Source organism: Cricetulus griseus, chromosome 3 (genome assembly GCF_003668045.3).
Source record: "Cricetulus griseus strain 17A/GY chromosome 3, alternate assembly CriGri-PICRH-1.0, whole genome shotgun sequence".
Lineage (NCBI taxonomy): Eukaryota > Metazoa > Chordata > Mammalia > Rodentia > Cricetidae > Cricetulus > Cricetulus griseus.
The window spans coordinates 50148299-50162269 of NC_048596.1; the positions used below are offsets into that span (position 1 = coordinate 50148299).

General features: G+C 52.4%; 1 protein-coding gene across 4 annotated transcripts in view; it reads left to right on the plus strand.

The window, feature by feature from the left end:
• Positions 1-270: 270 nt before the first annotated feature.
• Dagla (diacylglycerol lipase alpha) overlaps positions 271-13971 on the plus strand; it is a 59569-nt gene continuing 45868 nt past the window's right edge. For 2 of the 4 annotated variants that reach the window (XM_027406718.2, XM_035441978.1), the window contains exon 1: positions 271-400. The gene's annotated coding sequence lies outside the window, so the exon portion shown is untranslated. The remainder of the gene's footprint in view (positions 401-13971) is intronic. The other 2 variants (XM_035441977.1, XM_027406721.2) reach the window with 2 other exon arrangements.

Genomic DNA, 13971 nt, shown 5'->3' on the forward strand with positions numbered 1-13971 from the left:
AGGGGGAGCCCAAGCAGCCCCCGAGCCCCTGTGCAGTGCCCGCGTTCCAACCCCTCTCGTCTGCCCACGGAGCCCGGGTGGAGGCCTCAGCCCCGCGTCCACCGCCCCCACGCGCGGGGAGCCCGGCTCCTGCAAAGGCTCCGCCAGCTTCAGCTTCAGAGCCGCTCCCCTCCCTGGCACTAGGGGGCGCTGCCACCCCACGACCGTCGCCATGGTCACCGCTGGCGGCGGAGTGGGGTTTACGTAAAGGACGCAGCGTCCCCCGGGGGGCGGAGGCGGCCTTCGCGCCGGCGCCGGCGCCCTGCGGAAGCAGCGTTAGTGAATAGGGGCCTTGGGGAGCCCAGGATGGAGGTGGCGGTCGCAGCGGCCGCGGCGGGCCGAGCCCTGCGGCGGGCGGGAGGTAAGGGGGCCCGGGCCAAGCCCCGGGCGTGGGCGCGGTGCTGGCGGCGCGGCGGACTGGGCAATGTCCACTGCGCGTGGTGACCGGTCCGACGGGTCCGCGGGCGGAGGTGCGGCTGCCACGCGCGCTTGTGGCAGGTGTGAGATCCGCGGAGCCCCGGGCCACCGGCGTGGGGATGATGACACGCGTGGCACGGGCGTGGGCAACGTGGATCCAGCACGGGCAGCGTGATTTTTCCCGGCGAGAGTGTCAGAAGATTCACCCCCGCCTTGGTGTGGTGGTGGCCGCCCAGGTGTGAGGAGGGTGCACCCTCTGCACGGAGGGTGATGCACGCAGCTGGTGCGGGGTGGGTGGCCAGCTGGTGCTGGGCCATGATGGTGCGGAGGGCATGGGTGTGAGGAAGTGCTGCCATTGCTTGGATGTTGGGATGGTTCTGGCCTTGGCTTGACATGGTTTGGAGGGATGATCCTGGGGGCTTGAAGAATCAGTGTCCTGGGCATGACTAGTGGCTCTGGCCCAGCTGTGAGAAATGGCCTTGGCTTAGCGCAGTGCCCTGGAATGACTAGCATTGTGAGGGGAGACTTGGTGGCCCTTAGACCCTGGTACATAGGAGGGTCAATACCCACCTTTACAAAGATATCAGAAGGGGCAATGCCTCTGTTATGGGGCTCAGCTTTAATGTCTGTTCGGTGTGCTGACCTGGGGGCAGGAGGCTGGAAGGTTGGTGTTCTTTATAATGAACTAGAATGAGAGACACCATGAGATTCGTCTACCATGAGATTCTTGATTGCTGCCCTAGGTAGAGCTCTGCCTGGTTATGAACCTGTACCCAGCTCATGAGTCCTTCTCACTTTGGGGAAGATGGGAGGAATAGGCCCTTCTCACTGGTGGTCCTTGTTTCTGACTGTATGAGAATCAGCAAGGTGCAGAGAAGGTTCTCATGTCTGTAGGTCAGGGGGCCCGTGGCTCACCATCTATCTGTCATCCCTGGGCCCTTTCTTTTTATTGAGTTGATGGGGCTGCTACTGGGTTTCTGGGGTCCAGAGGACCTTTTGAGGCTGTGTGGATGGTGATTCTGTGGCTACTAGGAGTGTTCCAGGATTGCATCTGTCCTCATTAGTCTTCTGAGAAGCTTTGGGGAGAACTCCCCTCCCTCCCTCCTCCTCCCTCCCTCCCTCCCCTCCCTCCCTCCCTCCCTCCTTGTGCCACAAGCTACTTCACAGAGTTTGCAGCCCCCTAGAGAAGTCTTGGGATGTTAGAGAAGACTTCAGGATGTTATGGGTTTCTTGGGGGAAGGCATGGGGGTAGAAGCAAAGAGCTGAGCTTTTCATGGGGAGGGTGTCTCTTTGCCAACATGGGTGCTTGGAGAAGCCTCCCTCATCTGCAGGAATTTAAGCTAAGTTCCCTAAAGCTGAAGTGTCATTCATTGTGTTTAGAGCCAGATGACTTGAATTCCAGTCTTGGCTGTGTGACCTTGAGCAGGTGTTGTTACCTCTAAGAGCCACTTCACACTGTGGCCCCAGTGGTCACAGAGAATGAAAGGAGATGTTGTGTGCACATGGAGGCTTCTCTAAGCAGTGAAGGGCTATACAAAGGTCAGGTAAAGAGACCAGGGCAAGAGACAAGGGTGGTCAGAAACGGAGGCATGGAATGTGATTGGAGAGGAAGAGAGCCCACGGCCGAGGGCTTGTCATAGGGAATTAGAGGCCCAGAGTATACAAGTTCCTGGCGGGGGGATGTGGGGTCTGTTGACACTGAGTCAGCTGCTGAGCTGGAACCAGGCCCCAGGTCTCCTGAGGACGGTTCTGGTTTTGGACATGGCCATGGCAGTTTTGGAGTTCTGCAGTAGTGGCCCAAACAGGAGGAAGCCCTTTGCTTGGGTGCAGTCACACCTCATTATCTGGGAAGGTCTGGGAGGTGCCTGTGGCTGACAGATCTAGGGTACCTGTGTGGGAGGGAGACTCGGAAAGTGTGTTTTCTCTTGAGAATTTCCCTTGTTTCTGAGAATGGGAGTGGGGAGCAGTATGTCAGCACTCTGGAGGCCATGGCCTAAAGAAAATGAACTAGGTCAGGGTGCCTACTAAGTGGGCTCAGGGCAGGTGGTCCTGTGGGGGAGGTTGAAGCTGTATGGCAGGGAGATGGGGGACGTTAATGCTGCCATAGACACATGGAGGAGGAAAGGAGTCCATGAGCATCCTTAAGGGGTACTCCAAAGCTGGGTAAATATGGTGAGAAGTCCCAAGACATCTATCTTGATATGATTCCACTTCTGGCTGAACACCCTTTCCAGGTGGGGAAGGTGAGGGAGGCTGTGAATTGCTTTGTTTGGGGCCCTTTTCTCTGGCATCACTGTGAGTGTCTGCCATGGCCAACAGTTCATTGCAAAAGCTTGTTCCCTGAGACACAAAGTTTTTTGCCTCATGTCCAGGCTGCAGTGTTGAACCATAGATAAAAGGTGTGGCAAGCTGACTTTTCCATGCTGGGAGAATTCACTTTGTCCCAATAACTGCCACTTAGACATAGCCTGATGTGTTTTCTTGGCAGTTCCCAGGTTGGCATGAGGGGAGTTCCAGGCCATCAGTATGCTCCCTGCAGTGCCTTTCTACCTCCCGGGAGGAAGTGCTTGGCACTTCACCTCCTGCCTGGAAAGCGCTGTGTAGACAGATCCATTAAGAAGGAAGCCTTCCCTGTCTCTCTGTTGTGAATATTCAACCCTTAGGTCCCCTCAGCTCACCCTCCACACCTCTGCCTGTGTGTTCTGATTGTGGCTCAGCCTTATGGTTTGGGGCTCCAGGGCCCTTTCCAGTCACCCCTTGCCATCTGCTTGGGATCCTGGGACTCTGCACAGTGGCACTGGGCAGCAGGTGGGATAGATCAGAAGCTGCTGAGAGGAGGAGTTGGCCTCTGTTCCCCCAAAGCAGAGCTGAACTGTCTGTGCTGTCCCCAGGGTTTGGGGATAGTAGAGAGCTTAGGCAGGTAACCAGCTTGGTCGTATTTTTGACAGATTCAGCAGAGGCAAGGGTCTGGTAACAGAAGCAGACATCAGGGGCAAGCTGCCCTTTGGAGCTGAGGTTTTCAACTCTAGCCTTCAGTTTTGCTCCCATTTTCTTTGTCCGTGTTTCTCTAAAAGTTGCTTTACTCAGCTCCTGGCATCCTTTCCTTCCTTGGCTGCTCCGTAAGTCACAATGCCCAGCTGCTCTGCTTGAGGGGTGGCAGGGAATCCGGCATTCTGACCAGAGGTTATCGACCAGAGGAAGGATTCCCGGGTGAGCCTGCTGCAGCTAAAGATGTGGCCCATTTCTGGAAGACACTCTGCCCCTCATCTTCTCCCTCTTTCCAGGATAGAGCAGGGGGTAGGGGGACCTTCTATGTACATCACCTGTTGGGCCAGAGCTCCATCTGAGTTCAATTTCTCACTAGAATGGCTTAACATTACACTCCAGCAGACTGGGCAACTAGTGCTTGGGGAAGTATCAATGAGTGTGTGGTCAGGGGAAGATAAATCTTTCAGAACCGCGGAGTCCAGGACATCTGAGGATGTGGTTACCAGCGGGCAGCGCTGAAAAATGTTTATCTTGATTCTCTTTTTCGTCACTGATACCTCTTTGAGCTGGGTTGAACAAGGACATGTCTGCATGTGCATGGCTTTCCAAGACAGGGAGCTGACTTTTGGTGGGGACCACATTGCTGCTTAGGAGCCCAGGAGAGCTGATGTGGTGAGGACCAATGTGGTTTTCATGAGATGTTTAGCAGGTTGTGGTCGAGGAAAGCAGAGCAGGGCCATTTCCACCACAGGGATGCTCAGAGAGTACCCATGTGTGGAGCCACGTGTGCCTGCAAGTGTGTCTGTGGGAAGTGAGGGCTGAGGGGGTGTGAGCGGCTGGTGGCGTGGGAATTTGTGGGCTCTGGTGTCTGGCTGGCCTGGTGTCAGTGGGTGTGTGGAGTGGGGCTTTGCGGCAGGAGGGAACAGTGGAACATGGCGGGGGAAGCCTTCTCCATTGGGTGGGATGGGAGGGTGGTCTTCAGGCTTCCCGTGATGGTATTTGCTAAGGAGCCCTTCTGCTTTCTCGATATTCTTTAGGAAGGGCTCTCAAAGTCCTATATACACATGACCTGGGAGTTTGGGGGGTGATTCACGCCTGCCTCCCACCTCTTCCTCCAGCACCTGAAAGTCCAATGGGACAGTCCAGATAGTATCATAGCCTGAGGATACTGTGACTTTAGATGCTGAGGCAGACAGATCTAGATTTCAGTACTGGTACTTTTCCACACCTCAGTTTCCTTATCTGTAAGACAGGCACAGCGAACCTTTCACTAAGCAGGACTGTAAGAATCTCAATGCTGATGGTGCAGAGATCAAGGCTGTGGAGCTTTCACAGCCAGGACTTTGTTCTCTAGTCAGAATCTGTTCCACCAAAAAGCATGACATCTTGATCTGAATAGATTAGACCCAGGGAGGGATAACAGGTTCCAATACCTGGGTTCCATCCTTCCCTGGGGCCCTTTCAGCAGCATCACCTGTAGGGATGCCCGTATCTGTTGGATACAGTAGTAGTTACTTCTTGAAAACTGGCTGTGGGTTGGGGTCAAAGAGGGCCATAAAGATAAGTTGGGCGTACTAGAGAGGAAGGTGCAGATTCTGCCCTCAAAGGGTTCAGATTTCCAGAAGTGGTGCTTCAGGAGGTTAAATGAGGGTAAGTAACTTGAATGCTGTGATTAAAAGAGATTTGAATGGTCTTGGCTCTTAACGCAGGCCCTTAGGACCAGTGGGATAGAGGATAGCCCACAATAGTGGATGTGGCTGGGAGGCCAGCATGGTGCACAAACCAGAAGCAACTAAAAGCAATGAAAGCCATGATTGGAAAGGTAGGGAAGAGCTAGGTCCTCAAGACCACGAAGGTTGGATTTCCATTTATGTAAAACATGCCTGTCACTGAAATGCCCTGGGTAAGGATCTGGGGCCTGGGGCCTCCACCCTGGAAGAGGCATCTGGAGCAGTTACCAGAGCTACTTATGGACAAGAACATAGATGGCTCAAAGCAGAAAGCTGAAGCAAGGCAGTGGCTCCCCTGAAAAGCTGAGTGGAGATGTGAAGCTTGATGGAGTATGGAGGGGATGCAGAGGCCACAAATCTATGTGTTTGGTGTCCAGATGGGCATGAGGAAGGGACAGAAGGCAGGTGGAGAATCCGCACAGGGCCTAGAGTCTCTTTCCCTTGTGACTTTGAGATGGTGGGTCCCAGCAGGGTGGCACCAGGCCAAAGTGTAATCTAGAGGCATTCAAGGATCCCCATGAGGTTGTTGACACTGTCCTCAAGGTTGTCCTTGTCTCTGAGGCCCATGGAGGGCTTCTGCTATTCCTAGCACTTACTTTTAGGCATTTTTTTAAAAAATAATTTTCTCACCAAATTACCCCTTGAAATTTCGCCTGCCTGAGTTCAGCCCAGGAGGTTACTATTCTGGGAAGTTTCATCAAAACCCTTTCAGTGTTGGAGAGTTCTCCAAGCTGGGGGCTGGGTGGGAGGAGAACAGGGCTTGTCTGCACTTGTGTTTTGGGGGCTGTTTTTGAGAAGCATCCCCTCACCTGGAGGTCTTCCTGGCCAAGGAGCTGCTGTCTCTTTGGGGCCTAGGGAAGGTGGCCTTGACTGTGGAAGCTGAGATAGGAGTCCCGTGCTAATTCATCCCCAGTAGGCTCTTGTCACGGTCTCTCATGGAGCCATTTAATTAATTTATGATTGATGTTCCTGGACTCACTTGTGGTTAATTCATTATTGATGTTCCTTCATTATGTACCATACACCCTGCACCTCCCCCTCGCAGCTACCCTAACGGGCAGGCCGTGTCAGAGGTGGGCTCCATAGACTGTAATTTTATCCCTCTGGGGACACGTCCCTCCACTTGACTTTTTCCAATCCCTGTATATTTAAGGTCCTTGCATATTTACGTGTGTGTGTGTGTGTGTGTGTGTGTGTGTGTGTGTGTGTGTGTGTGTGTGTGCAGGGGGCTTTGCTATACCACAAGATAACAGTAAGGAGTTGAGTGTGGTGGTTCAGGAGGCAAAGGCAGGAGGCTCATTCCAGTTTGAGATGAGTCTGGTCCACGTGGAAAGACTTAGTGTAGCTGGGGTTATGTAGATAGACCCTACCTCAAAGCAACAACATCAACAGGAACAATCACGATAACTTTCATCTTGTGAATGCCAACTTGAGAAATAGCAGATCTTGTTTATTCCTTGAAAGGTAACCCTTTCACCCCTCCATCCCTGTAAGCTCCATCTTACTAGAGGCTTGAAGAGGTTGAGTCCCCTGCTTCAGGGACACATAGGCAGCCAGGTCAGAAACCAGGGTTTGAACAGGTTGAGTTCATTGTCATGTCCCTGGCCAGCCCTGCCTCTCTTCTAGGCTCCATACAGGCCTTTTCCTACAGGAAGCTTTTCTTCATGCTCCACTGAACTGCACTCTATCTAGATAGCCCTAAGAGTGTATGGCTCTTTTTGCTCACCCTTGCTTCCTAAAGAATAAGGAATGAGTGATGTAACATTTGCTTAGTAGAGATGCCAGCACCAGGCTAAGCAGTCCCTGTTCCTTAGCTCATTCCATCCTCAGCACCCCAGGGGCAGGTGGCATGAACACTTTTTATAGAAGATGTTTAGAAACTTGCTAAAGGTCATTCAGCTGCTGGATTTGAGGGTGTCTAAGTCTCCTTGGGACTCCCCCACCCCATCAGTCAGCTATGGATTGTTTATCAAATAGCATACCCCCATGTCCTGTCTGACCTGTGTCAGGCCCCTCCAGGAGTGCCCATTTCCATGGGGTGGGGCGGTACTTTTGGAGACATGAAGTGTACTGAATTGGGCCTGCATTCTGTTCCTCAATCTGGACATCTATGTGTAAGTTACTTGTCAGTTCTGAGCTTCACTCTCCGTGTTTTCAGGCCAGCAGTAAGGCTATTCATCCTGGCTGCCCTATGTTTAAAGGTGATGCTGGGTGGGAAGGGACCTTGGGAAAACAATGGGCTAAACAAAGTTTAGGATTGCCTGTGAGGTCCCTGGCATGCAGACCAATAGTGCTTACGGCTGGACACACAAACTCAGGCTGAAGCATGTATACTTACCCTCTAAGCCTCCCAGACAGGCTTTGAGAGAATTCTGTGGCTTGCCAGCTGCCAGGAACTTCAGAACCCTGTGGTGCCAGGAAATTGGCAGGAGGTCCTGAGAGAGTCATTGGTCCTGGTCTAAGTTTACTGGTTGTCTGAGAAGTACCTGGGCCCAGGTTGTATGAAGTATAGAGGACTCTCCAGGATTCTGGGCCCTGTTTCCCGTTTCCATGTGCATCCTAACTAGGTCAATTCAGGCTGGGTTTAGTAAGGAAGAGAAATAGTTTGCCAGGCAGCCACCTAGATCTCTTCCACCCCACCCCCTAAAATATGCAGAAGCCTGGGAGAGAGGTGAGCCTTGCATCCCGGAAGCAGGACACCGCCAGGCTCTCCATGGCAGAGTTCCCAGGGCGTCAGCTAGGAATCCTCTGCTTTCTCATCAGCTCTTCCCAGCGCCCATCAGCTCAGCGACTGGCAGGAGCTCTCTCAGGAAGGCCACGGGGTTCTGCATGGTTCAGCATCGATCTTCCCAGGGCCCCAGAACAGAGGACAGAGCAGAGGACTGATTTGTGGGTGGGGGCAAAGCAGGCCTGGCACCGCTTGTTGGAAATCTGCAGCCATGCTGCCGTTAGGTTCACTTCCCAAGTTTCCGCCTTCTGCATGCTGGGATTACATCAGGCTCCCCTGGCACGCCCTGTAGCCTACTCCCACTTCTCAGAGCTCTTCCACTGTCCTGGGACAGCTGCCCTGCTGCAGTTTCACTGCAGGCAACAGAATGGTAGCTGAGGAGACAGTTCCAGTCCTTGCAGCCTGGAACCTCCAGTTCCCTATCTGCTTCAGAGACTGCCTGTCACCCCTGAGTACCTCTGTCTGTCTGCTGATTCAATCGCTCTGCTTGTAAAGAACATAGGTCTTCAGAAGCTCTGTGTAACAACAGAGCTTCACTGGAGTACTACACTGCTACTTGGGCGGGTCATGTGACCTTTTGGTTTCCTCTTCCAAACAGGGGCCAGGGGCCCTGCTGGAATGTGGCACATTGGTATCAGATGACACCCATATAGGAATTCCTGCCCAGAGCCTAGAATGACAGGTTCCCAATGCTGGTTAAATGTTGTCAGTAACTTTCATGATCGTTTCTCTCTATTGTTCTAGCAGCCAAGGCCAGTGCCAAGACCCTCTTTTTCCCAGTGCTGTGCCTCCTCTGAAGCCAGATGACCCGAACCCTTCCTCAGTGCAAGCCACGCCTCTTGGGCATCCCTCCCTGCAGCATCTGGACCTCCTCTCTAAGTTGGCACTGTTTTGCTGGTCCCCCTCTGGCGTCTCACCCTGTTCACATCCCAGCCTGCTCTGAAGCTGGCCTTCCCAACCCCCAGCTCCTATTGGTTCCTCTCCTATTTTGGTTTGTTTCCCTCTGGCACCCCTTCCATCCGGCTCTTGCTTTTGTCTAACGTTCCTCTCCTGAGGCCTTTGGAGAAGCCAGTTTCTCTTAGCTCCTATAAGCAAAGCTATGTGCCCCCCACACACACACACCTCCCCAGGCCACCTTGGGGCTGTAGGATGATTGATGATGTATCTGCAAACCAGATTGGGTTCCACAGTGTGGCCTGGCCTTGACAGCCTCTACAATGGCTGGAGAATGAAGTGATCCCAATCTGTGGGTACTACAGCATGCCCCTTGAGGCTTGAAGTCCCCCTCGGTTATAAAGATGTGAAGTAAAAGGCCAGAAGAGCCAAGCAGGCCTGGAGACCTTCCACTTGCCAAGCTTCAGTTTTGGTCAGGCTGTTGATAAAAAGGTCATTAGCAAGCTGAGCTCCTACTGTGTGCTGGATTACTGTGTGGAACTGGGAGGCATAAGAGGAAAGTCACCAGATTCCTCCTGGTTCTGTTAGTGGCTGACACATGACACTGAAGCTCTAACAGCAGCTCCAACACATATTCCCTAGGGTGTCCTTCCAGACCCAGTTCAAAGGACTCCAAGCTTGGGGTCACATTTAATGCGGCGTGTTGGCAGCTTCTGTGTTGTGGACACTTATCCCCTTTGCACTCAAGACTGCCCCATGGCACCTAACAGTGTTCCATAGCTGAGGAGAGAGTAGAACCTCAGCTTCCTTGGATTGTCCAGGAAATCTGTTGGGAGTCACATCTCAGCTGCCACTGTCTGTCTGACCCCTACTTTCAGGGTGCTGATCCTTCTCGGTGCCTTCAACTTGCACTAGGGACTTTGTAAGCCAGGAGACAGCCATCCTCTCTTTGTGTACCCCATTGCTGAGAAACCGGATCTCCTCCACTCCCAGGAAACCCTAGCTCTGTACCCAGGGTGTTGGCTGAGTTGTCCTCATCGTCGTCTGTAGCTGCCTTGTTGCTCGGCTTCCCAGCCCTGTCCTCCCCAGACCCCACACCTCCCTGGCCCTGGCCACGCCTTCCAGGCTCACACAGGATGGTCCTTCTCACCCAGCATGCCCCCTGCCAGTGCTGTTGAGCTGTTCCAGATTGTTCCCCCTGCTGTCTGCCTGCTGTACCATGCGGTTTAATAAACAGGCTAATGGAGACTCTGGGTACCTCAGGAGCCGCCTTCTCTGTTTCTTGGTCCCTTTAGAGGGCCTGCCCCCTCCCTTCCCCAGGTGAGGCCCATTCAGCAGGCTTCTGGGAGCGGTAACTAAGCTGGGCGCCCAGCCCACCACCTGCTCAGTACTTTATAAAAGTTTAACCTTAATGTTGTAATGAACTCCCATCATAAAGCAGCTGGAGCAGTGCATCCTGGGATGTATAAATTATAGGAGCCCTCTGAAGTCGTAATTGGAAATGGCAGCAACTGGAATGTTGAAAGAAGCGGGCCTCACTGGGCTGAGCACAGCTATTCTCTACTTCCTTTCAAAAGGCACACGGAACTGGGTCTGGCTGCGAAGAAAGAATGTCCTCAGACCAAACTGAGCTCCTGGTTCCTCTGCCCCAGATCCTACTTCCTGTCCCCAGCTGTGTCTGCAGAGACTGAAAGCTTTGGAGGCAGGACATCCACCCTGGCTCTGAGCTGCAGACTGCAGGCACAGTGGGCCAGGAGGAAACAGGGCTGCAGACAGACAGTGGGGGTCAGCTACAGCGTTGCTGACCAGGGAGGGCTGCAGAGCCATTGATTTGACTTCCCCTCTGCTGCTGTGACCCTGGCTTATAACTGGGCTGCAGCCCAGCTCAGAAGTGGGACTGGCACTCCCTGGGGAGTAGGGAGTGCTCTGATGTGGGGTTTGTGCTGCAGCTTCTGGGTCCTTCACCAAGTCATTTAGCCTTAGCTGAAGTCCCTGCCTACAGACTGGGCATGACTGGACCTCTGAGAACACTAGGAAGGAAACAGGGGTGTTCTCTCTGATTGTTTGTCCCGGACAAACAGCCATGGTGCTGTTTTGACACTCACATGTCATGTGGGGAGCTTGCTGATGTCGGCCCTCGCTCAGACCCAGATCTGTATTTCTTTTTTTGTTTTGTTTTGTTTTGTTTTTGTTTTTCAAGATAGGATTTCTCCATGTAGCCTTGGCTGTCCTGGAACTCACTCTGTAGACCAGGCTGGCCTCAAACTCACAGAGATCTGCCTGCCTCTGCCTTCCGAGTGTACCACCACTACCCGGCAAGATCCGTATTTCTAATAAGCTCAGTTTCTAACTTGCAGTGGGCTGTGGCTGGTCCATGTACAGTGGTTTGAGTGGCAAAGGCAGTGTGTGACTCTTAGTGAGGGTGATGTGTCTCGACACTGCCCAGGACTCTCACAGGTACTTGCCTTGGTACTGCTCAGCACTCCTGAATGTAGCCCCACTGTGGAACAGGCAAACCCCCATCTGACTTCTCTGAGATGGAACCCTGAATCCAGCAGGGCCCAACAATGGATGTTTAGTTTCTTCATGCTTAGATGGCAGCTCTGTTGGGGCCTACTCTCTAAATCGGGGCTCCACTCAACACATTCTTGGGCCCCACCTTCCACTCACTGATTCAGAATTGCTGGATGGGGAAGTGAGAGGGGCACAGGGAATTTGCATTTATCAGTCAGCACTGCTATTTATTCCCCTTTGCACATCTCCAGGAATCACTCACTACCCTAGAGCTGTGTGAAGGGCAGAACCCTGACTCCTCAAACTCGAGAGAACAGAAGAGCTTCTGGCATGGTTCTGTTGTCAAAGCCTAGAGCCCAAAGGTATATTCCCTAGTCTTGCTTCAGAGGTTTCCTCACAGCAGGAAGAGGGAGACTGACACGGAGGGACTGGGTGAATAAGCTCCAGAAATTCTGCTGTGTGGAGGAGAGATGGTAAAAGACCATTTGATGAGCTGAGTTCACTTTCTCTAGTTCCCTAAAGAGAAGTGGCAGATGCCAAGTGGCCCCATGCATTAGTTGCTTTTCTCATTGCTTCTTTAAAATACTGGACAAAGACATCTCAGAAAAGGAAGAGTTTATTCTGGCTCATCATTCAAGTCCATTATGTCAGGGAAGTCATGGCACCAAAAGCCTGAGGCAGCCGGTCACATGGTATCCAAAGTCAGGAAGCAGAGAGAGACAGATGCTGGTGTTCTACTTCCTGTCTCTTTTTATTTAGTCTGTGACTCCAGCCCATGGAATGATGCCACCCACAGTTACAGTGGGTCTTCCCACCTCAGTTAACCCAGTCTCCAGACTCTCACAGGCATGCCCAGAGGTCTGTCTCCTAGGTGATCCTAGATCCTGTCAACAGTAACCATCACACACTATATTTGGACAGAGAAAACAAAGGAATAGATGGTTGTTCATAGTTAATTTTCCTAGTGGAATTGGGGGTGGCTTCTGGTTCTTTTATTGTTAGTGGTGGTGGTTTCTGTTTTCCATAGAGAACAGAATTTCATAGTAAAGAGAAAAATGTGACATAAACATGTTTGGTCCAGAGTCCTGGAACACAGAAGATTCACCCAGTATGAGACAAGAGGCCTCCTTGGCTAGTGAAAATTCATCTGCCAGGACTGTGGCACTCTGGCCAAGGTAACCTTGTCCAGTCTCCTCACCTTCTCCAGGTCCTGGTGCTCCTTGTCCATCACATTGATCTGTTTCTTGCTTCTCTCTGTTTCTGTTTCCCTCTGGTGATGGTAAAGACACCATCTCTGGGGGGCTGGAGAGATGGCTCAGAGGTTGAGAGCACTGACTGCTCTTCCAGAGGTCCTGAGTTCAATTCCCAGCAACCACATGGTGGCTCACAACCATCCATTATAAGATCTGGTGCCCTCTTCTGGTGTGCAGATATGCATGGAAGCATAATAAGTAAATAAAATCTTTTAAAAAAAAAAAAAAAAAGACACCATCTCTGCTACACAGGAGGAAGGTGTGGGGAGAGACAGCCAAAAGCCCCCTCATGCAGTACAGTTCATTTTCCATCAGAATGTGTCACCTACGTGCCCAAACACAAACTCCAGAATCTAGGCTCATAGAGCCTCATGCTAAGGGAGTAATGGTTGACTAAAGGAGACATGAGTGGCATTTCTGATGGGCCAAAACCCAAAGCTGTGTGTCTTTGGCCATGCCAAAGGCTACGGGTCCTTGTCTGTAGATTGTGAGGATGGAGAGGCCTGAACTCTAACTCTGGCACTTACTTGTTGCTCTGCTCTGGTCTGTAGTGTGTTGCTTTCCTTCCCATTCCTCCTCTACTGTCTGGTCTTTTGAGCTGCTTAGGTTTCCGGAGAAGACCTCTCCTGTCTGTTCAGCTGCCAGGTTTGTATCTAAGTGGCTGCTGGCACATGGTCCCCTCGATAGACAAGGGCTTGATCAGGGCTGTCTGTCTCTGGTATCTAGGCCTTCATGCCTGTGGCCATAGGGATATGGTGAGTGGTGGGAGACTGTGTAGACCCACTGAGAGACCTAGGGGGCCCTGAGTGAACCTGGCCCTGAGGTTGGCCTCCAGGATCTCGTGGGTGGGGTCTGCCCTGCTTTCTCTCTTTCTTTCCTGGTCTGAGCTGCCTCATGAGTGCCCCAATGCCTGGTTTTGTGTGTAAGACCTCACTTCCAGCAGCCCAGCAACCCTGAGACTTAGTGCTTTGAGCTACTATTTTCCTTTGCGTGGCTCAGTTTGTGTGGTGTGTGTGTGTGTCTGCACACACACGCCTGTGCAAGGGGTAGGAGAAAGCCATTCATGACATTTGAGTAAACCCAGGAGATTTATATGGCCGAAAGTTTCCAGTCTTCTTTCAACATAGTGGATGGGTTTCTGAATCTCTCCCACCACCCACTTCCCTACCCCGGAAGTGCAAGAGGCCCAGTTTTAGGAAGAACCAAGAAAGGAGAAGCCCAGCAGGAGCTGAAGATCAAACCCAGCTAACAGGGGCTGGAGAAGCCTAATGGGAGCTCTTCCAGCTGTCTATCACAGCCCACACCCCTTGGACGGGGATCTCTAATACCTGCCCGGGGCACAGCCAGCAGGCATGTGACCCCAGAAAGTGGAGAAGCAGCCCCTGGCCTCTATGTCTTCTCCAGTGTG